Source organism: Orbicella faveolata, unplaced genomic scaffold, assembly GCF_042242905.1.
Source record: "Orbicella faveolata isolate gen_17 unplaced genomic scaffold, um_ofav_v1 contig_46, whole genome shotgun sequence".
Lineage (NCBI taxonomy): Eukaryota > Metazoa > Cnidaria > Anthozoa > Scleractinia > Merulinidae > Orbicella > Orbicella faveolata.
The window spans coordinates 12,915,423-12,922,872 of NW_028301576.1; the positions used below are offsets into that span (position 1 = coordinate 12,915,423).

General features: G+C 38.8%; 2 pseudogenes across 1 annotated transcript; both read right to left on the reverse strand.

The window, feature by feature from the left end:
- Positions 1-2,226: 2,226 nt before the first annotated feature.
- On the reverse strand, positions 2,227-3,747 carry LOC149098468 (uncharacterized; annotated as a pseudogene). The gene is made up of 3 exons (XR_016203425.1): positions 3,555-3,747; positions 3,222-3,416; positions 2,227-2,883 (listed from the first exon to the last, which is right to left on the reverse strand). The product of XR_016203425.1 is annotated as an uncharacterized LOC149098468 (transcript).
- Positions 3,748-3,774: 27 nt separating this feature from the next.
- LOC110061447 (uncharacterized) lies at positions 3,775-5,862 on the reverse strand (annotated as a pseudogene).
- Between the last annotated feature and the right edge of the window lie 1,588 nt (positions 5,863-7,450).

Consider the following 7,450-nt stretch of genomic DNA (forward strand, 5'->3'; position numbering starts at 1 on the left):
ATTTCACTCACTTGCTTTTCAGATAGTTTGTGTGCCTTTGGAGGGCATAACTTGGGTAAATCCTTGTAATGTGTGGTGGTGAAAACCTGTGGGTAATAGGACTTGGGAGCTGTGAAGTAAGCAAATGGTGTAAAAGATTGCCTCTTCAACCGTTCCTTGATTGCCCTGCTGAATCTGTAATCGAAATCAAGCTGTAGGGGCATGTCAGTGGCACCACTTTTCATTTCTGAAAATCTGTTTTCGACGACAAGCGTTAGAAGACTTTTGATACTAAATTTGGTAGCAAGGCTTGGATTAAAATGGTCCAGCAGGTCCTTGATGTTACTCAGAGACTTCAGGATCCTTCTTTCATCTTCCATGACAACAGATGAAACAGTTCCTTGAGGGCCTTGTGTCACAGCTGTGGTACCAATAAGGCTCATAACCGCATCAACACACTTTTTGTCAAAGGAGTAAACCTGCTCTAAGCTCTCGATTGCCTGGGGGGTCTCTACTGTAACCGAGGTGCTTTTCTTTGTGTGAAGTCCAAACGTCTCTCCAAACAGATGCAGATACTTCAAATAGTCTACTAAACTAGTGACACTGCTTGTCATGCGGAGCGTACCTGTTGAGGTGTCGACGGTAAAGGGAGCGCCATAATCAAAGCAGATGTCTGTTGGCTGGAAAAACTGGGCATTGCTTCCATCTCTTGTGCCTTTAATAATAATAATAATCATTTCGAAATAATCTCGCCTGTGACTCAAGTACGTAATAGATTTTATATTTTAGGGGTTCGGAATGTAAAAAAAAACCACATTATTGAAAATAGATTAGTGTTCCCTTCTTCCCAAAAACCTACTCAAGAGTTCCCTTGTTCCGTGAAAATAAACTGAACATATCCCCTGTTCCCTGAGAATAAATGCTCCAGTTCCCTTGTTCCCTAAAACCCCTGGGAGGGGCTCCGTGGTATCACAAACACTGGCGGGCTGACAAGTTCGCTGTTTATCGCACACTCATTTTTATCTGTGGACATTTATATCTTTCAGGTGCCGATGTGAACACTGCAGAGACGAAAATTTAGTCGGTGCGCGGGAGTTTCGTTGCTGCAAAGAAGTGGCCAACGCATCGAGAATATTGACCTTTAATGGGTCAATTGAACGCATTTCCTGCGTAACATTACACGAAGATTTTATGGCACTCACTAACAGGACGGTGCTGCTTCAAGTCACTCCACTACTGAGGGACAAAGAGGGCCGAAAGTACCGCCGTCGATCTGAAGTTCCCAAAAACGAGTGAGTTCAGTTCAACCGTGAGATTTTGAATCAACGTAGTTGCTCTGCAACAGTACTTTTCCCTCTGCTACAATGGCCCAGGATTTCACTTTTTCGGTCCAGTTTTGTTTTTCCTAGTTCAGTTAAATTTTTTCATATCTGGTAACTAAATTAAAATTGTAATTGGACTGTCAAGAAATAAATCTGTATTATAAAAAATAATCCTGGTCCATCACTGCCTGGTTTATAACCTCACCCACCAAATATCCTCACCAAGTATGAAAGGTGACAGCTAGAATTTCCAATCAGCTCTCTCGATGAAGAGAATGGCATACATGTACTGAATTCCAAGTGCCCTTGTTTGTGGTTGATTGTATTTATTTTTTTGTTTTTTACAGATTCATCCGGGCAGTGGCTTTTCGCTGGATCGTTCACTGGCTGAGTGGTTACATGGGGTGGGAAAATCGAAGACCACTTCCAGCTTGCATTTATAACAATATAAGGAGCACGTTATCAGACCCTACACAGGCAGTCAGCAATCTATAATGAGGCATAGTTTGGGGACTGGAAACAAATTTTGAGCCAGCCAATGACCATGAAAATATTATGGCTGAGGCAATCTCCATGGTTCAGATCTCTCCCTACATATCATTGATAGTTATTTAGGGTGTTCATGATAACTGTAAACAACAAAAACGCAAAAAATTACCAAGGCAAGTGCCTCGGTTTGCCTGTTACTAGCTACAGCCCTGGAACTAAACCCACAGTATTCTGACTGTCATAAATAAGCAACGTCCTGGCTATCACAGAGAACAAAATGACTTTCTTTGTTTGGTCCCCATGGTATTGTGGTGTGGACAGTTGGTCTTAAAGAGGTGACATTTGGCAAGATTCTTTATTAAAATTCAACAAGCCATAATATAATTTATTTTAAACTGAGGCTTTGCAGCTATTTGCACATACTCAGATAACAAGGACTTTTTCAAGATTTGTGCGGTTTTTGAAGCTGATACTTTGTTTTATTTACAAAATCTTGACTAGTTTTATTAGACTAATACTTTGAAGGAATATTTGAACACAACATAAGAGCTGGCTTTGTGTTCTAGTCTGCCAATAAATGATACTTTCAAAATGCAAGCTTCTAAATTATGTGAATGTTCTCATGACAGTGGCACTCATGTTACAATAGCATATTTAGCCTGGCTTATTTGAACCATGCACCACATGTAAAAACAAAAATGCTCAACAGTTGAGACTTCCCCTCCCATGGTAGAGGAGGGTGGAGGTGGGATTAAGATTTTTTGGGACTTTGCATGACACATATATCAAATCAGTACTAAAATGCATATCAACAGACTTTGGAGGAATTTACAAAATACACTCTTAACTCCTACACACTTTGACAGCACTTCCAAGAACTGGGGATGCATATAGAACAATAACAATAATAAGGCAACTAAATTAGTGGTGCCAATAAATTATTCAGATTTTTAGCCCATTCACATAGGGCAGTTTCTGCTTGTGTGACCTGGCCTCTTGCATTTGGAACATTTTCTAGTTGTTCGAGAACCAGTGATTGCCTCTGTTTCAACTGCAGTGGCAGAATCTTGTTACAAAATATCTTGCTCTGCACCTGCACAAAAATTTTTTCACAAATTTGTTAGTCAGGTTGTTTATAACTTGTGATCTGTCAGCACGTGTTTTTTCCTTTTTGGAAGAGATAGAGTGATATAGATTTAAAACATTTCCAGCAGACAGTGATCCCTGAAAACAAAGGGGCTGGTCTATTACACAAACTGGGAAACTGTGATCAAGATTGCACTAACATTACACTCCTAGCAATCCCCTACCAGGCTGATTTGAATGAACAGAATGTAAAAGGTATGGCATACTTTAGTAAGTTTGCCAGTAGGCTGTTATGACTTGCAAAGATAAACGCAAAGCAGCACCTAAAACGTGACAAAAAGATACCTGTTGGAAAAAGCTGAATATTAGTCCTTTTCCCACATTTCTCTTTGTATGCCTTCACTGCTGATTGCTTATCCATGCGATCGTTGAACTGTGCACTGAGCGGTTCTGGAGCCTTGGCAGAATATCTGCTGTATACTTCTGTCATCACAGGTTTGGTCAAGGTAAACAGAAGTTGCTTCAGATCTTCAACATAGCCTTCACATATATAAAGGAACCAAAAAACATAATTTTTTTTTCATTGTGTCAAGTACATTGATTTCTTTTAGAATATTTTTGGAGTATTTTGAAATTGCACTATTCCGAGAAATACAGTTGTAGTAGAATTAAACTCACAATAGGTTGGTGGTGATGCAACCTCGCGAACAACTTCCTCACCTAGCTTGTACTTGGGGTAAGTAACTGTAAAGTATTTCTTGCCATCCTTGGTTAGCTGGGTATCCCTGTGAAGATGTGCATTAAAATGGAGGCTTGCGAGGATGTGCCTGAAAATATATCCATGTACACATAAAATCATTAGCATTACCATAATGAACACAGTTATTCCAGGTTTTGGAAATGGTTACCAGTTCCCCATCCAGAGCAATCATGTAGTGTACCTTTACATAGTTACATGTATTTGAATAGTTCAGAACATGACACTTTTCTTTTGCTGTTATTCAAATCCTTTGTTTGACTACAAATCAATTACTAATTAAATACAAGCATTTAATGCCTCAAATAACACAAGACATGTGATACCTGCAAAAAGTTCCCAACCAGGAGAATCCGATCATTTTAGGGTGCCAGTGGTTGAGGGTGGCCTGAAATCCCTCTAAGCAATTTGTTTGGGCATCTGGGGAGAGGTTTCAAATGTCCTTCAACAGTAGTTTACTGCTAAGCAAACTTGTAACTTTGTCATAGGCAGCAGTACCTACAAAGAGAATACATTCTTGACCTTTATTGCAAAGAGTAATAAAGTTTATTGGTAGTGACTAGGTGGAAACCTTGTCACTAGGTTTGATTGGCTTTGTAGTAGTCTTGGGTAGCATAATACCTAATATTGTACGACTCATCTATTACATTTTATGTTCTTTTTTTGTTAGACTTCTCAAACACTGTAAAATGCGATACAGTGTAACTCATCAATTTTAATCCACTTTTTAGGTGGGAGTTCCTCATGGTTACACTTCTGGCAGAGAAGATCAGGGTGGTTGGCATGTTTATTTGCAACATGTCGAAGGAATGGTGTCCATTTTGCACTTCTCTAATCCATTTGGCAATCCCTCGGTACCGGTCAGACACAAAGATACTAATTTTCAAGGCAATTTGCTGCAGAAATTGAAAGAACCGTTTTGCTCCCTCAAGTTCAGTTTGTTGGCTGCCCCCAGTCTCATTTGCCTACCGAAATAGATACACAAATTCTTTGTCATTGAAAGATTGTACTGCAAATATAGTTTTTACAATGACTGCAGAAATTCTTGCACGCTCATTGGCTAATTGTCATTGTCAATAAGCGGACAGACACATGAATATATAATTTATGCGATGCGTCAGGGAGCGTAAACGAGCGAAAGTGACAATGTTATGTGGAAATTCATGATCAATAACAGGACAGACGCATGAAAAACTGACGTCAATTTGTTAAACTTAACCATTTGAAAGTGCGAAATGTTAACCTCAGCTCTGGCACACCCAGCCCCCCAACCCCCTCAAAAGGCTGAAAAGGCTGAGAGGATAAAAAAGAATCAAACTCTTCTGCAACATGAACTGTTTTTTTGCATTGATGATTGTCTTATTTTTTAATATCAGTGTCACTAATTAGTATAATAATGCTGGACAGGTACAATTGACACTTAATAAAGCTTTACCATTACCGCTGCGGCTATTGCTTCTGCCACTGCTACTACTACTACAATTCACTGGCACAACAGCTGTCGAAAAATTGTGGTACTAAAACTATGACATGAAGTCAATGGCTTTCATACCTGAACAAGTTCAAAATGCACCACTTTCATTATGCTTGTAGAGAACATTGTGTAGACTCCGTACTTGGCCGAGTGTTCCATGGAGTCAAATCTCCCATCTCCTGACCGAACCACATCTTTCATGTCCTTAAGCTTACTAACAAGGCCAGTTCTGTACAACTCCCAGTGGGGGATGACAGATGGGAAAATGAATGACCGCTGGTGTGAGCAGAAGGTACGGGGTGAGTAGCAGCACAGTTCCAGGTGATGAAATAACAGCAAAACCTTACTTTTTGAGGCCCCAGCCATCAATACAGCCAAACTCAGCGGCATATTACCTGCAGGATATTTGCCACGAGGCATGTAACTTCGTAAATTCCAAACAAAGCCTTTACATTTGCCACACTGCTGCTTCACTGTCACCATGGTGCCATTTTGTGACTTGCGAATTTTCAGCTTTGCAGTTAAAGCAGAAGAGCAAGAACAGCTTTAAAAGTATCTCGTAAAATACAATAAATTTTGGTTGGTTCTATGTATAGTCGGGGGCAGTTGGATCCACGCTGAAAAAAAAAAAATTAATAATTGTGTGTAAGTACATGTAACATGTACAGAATGTTGCAACCATGCATACATGTTGGGCAAAGATAATTAAATTCAAGGCAGTACTTAGGAAAGTGAAAGATTTCTTCAATGCCCATGCTCATAATATAGCAATCACATTTTGCTTTAATCCAATGTACATGTACATGACCAAGCTGTGATTAACTTTCACATACATTTATTTTTTGCTTCAGTCAAATACAAAATAGAAAACAAAAATTATAGCAAATACAATTTTTAAAGCCTTGTTTGCTTTTTTTCCCTTTTATATGTTGTGAATGCAGGAAAGATAGACATCTACCTTAAGATCAACATTGCATAAATAAATAAATATTAAATAAATAAATAAATAAATAAATAAAACTACTTGCTCAAAATATTATACATGTATTGTGCAAAAATTTCCTCTTACTGGATGTAATTTTGATCTTCCTGCATTTCTTCCTCATCCTCAGTGAGGCCCCACTCGTCATTTTTGCTGTCACCCTCATCTTCAGTTTCATTCCCAGTACTAGACCAAACATAATAGTTTGCTGGATGCTTGGATTCTTGTTTGGTGCTTTCCTGCTCTTCTGTGTCATCTTCTGCCTCCATTTCCCTGTCTGATAAATGCTAAAGTGAAACAAAACAAAAGATATTTACAGATCATAATTTTCCTGAGAGGGTGAAAAGATATGCAAGGCAACCAGGCGAGTGAATAAATAGAGATGTACAACATATACAGTACATGTATGGCAATAAGGCAAAGATTGGCAAATATCTTTATGGCAAAGAGACGAAGACAGATGAAACTCACACTTTCGAGCTCTGTGATGGTATGCCTCAGGCTTGACACTTCCTCTTTTAAACTCTGCACTTTCTTTTTCAGTCGATTGTTGGCTCTCAGTAAATTGTGGCTTTTTTTGGTCCTGCGAGTACAGTCTTTGCAGCTATAGGCAGTTGAGAGCGGTGTGCTAACAACTGAAGCACCTGATGTTTATGAACTGGCACTGTACGGGTCCTCTACAAAGGAAGCTGGTGTACTTGCAACGTAGTTTTCCACTACAAGAAATGCTGATGAAGGTGTACACATCTCATTATCAGTTGAGGGCTGTGGTTAAAGGTTTGTTAGGTCTTGTTCCTCTGTCTCTGTCAATATAATTTGTGATTTTGGGGTTGTGTCCACTATGCTGGATTGCAGAGCAGTTGTGGCTTTTGGGCTGATGACCACTGTGGTAGATGAGGTCTTTCTTTTCTTTCTTGTGTTAACCTCAGACAGAGCATCACGTTTCAGCTAAAATAATGAATATTTTCCAATATCAGTTCCAGAATATTTAAAATGAAAATTTTACATATTTCAAACACAACACAAAGTTGAACTTCATAATAACATGCACAACTTTTTGATGTAAAAGATTTGAAAAAAATACCTTCAACAAAACCAAAAGGAAAATCAACGAAATACGGAAAGCATTATAAATTTAGCTACATCAACAATGCAGTTTTGCGCATAACCATGTGATAAGTGGGGATAAGTTTCAAAAACATCGAAGCCTCTAAAGCATTCAGGAAGGAGAATAAGCTAAGATAATCAAGCATATATAAAGTATAAAAAGCAGGAATAAAAGTTATTGCACGAATATTGATACGTAAAAAGGATAGTAAGTAGCTAGCTGACATCAGAAGTTCGGGATTATGGAATGCATC